Source organism: Morone saxatilis, unplaced genomic scaffold, assembly GCF_004916995.1.
Source record: "Morone saxatilis isolate NCDOM2014 unplaced genomic scaffold, NCSU_SB_2.0 Contig4, whole genome shotgun sequence".
NCBI classification, from domain to species: Eukaryota; Metazoa; Chordata; class Actinopteri; family Moronidae; genus Morone; species Morone saxatilis.
This window is the reverse complement of record NW_023339984.1, coordinates 17,292,506-17,293,007: the sequence shown is the minus strand read 5'-3', so window position 1 is coordinate 17,293,007 and position 502 is coordinate 17,292,506.

The window sequence follows — 502 nt, the reverse complement described above, 5'->3', positions numbered from 1 at the left end:
AGGAGGAGGAAGAAGAGGAGGAGGAAGGAAGAGGAGGAAGAGGAGGAGGAAGAGGAAGAGGAAGAGGAGGAGGAGGAGGAGGTTAGATTCAGGCTGTGATGTGGTTAAGGTAAACATCATCTGTGGATTTCTCTAGCACAGTTTCAGAATGAGTTTCGGTTCCTGGTTTGTGACCGACTCTGGATTGAAGGTATTTTCCACCAGACTCCCCAAACAGCTCACACGTCTGACTCCATTTCATATTTAACATCATATAATGAAACGAGAAGAGACGTCGGCTGCAGTTATTATTTTTATTATCGATTTAAACTCAAACTACTGTAAGAAAGCTTTTAAATTATAAAGGAAAGTCGTGTTAACCCTTAAAGGGCCGACTCACTGCAAACTGAGCAGGACTCAATAAGAGAATCAATGAAGCGTTTTGATCAATAAAATAATGTTAACCTACAAAACCAGCAAATGTCCACACATGGGAAGCTGGAACCAATCAAATGTGGCGTTT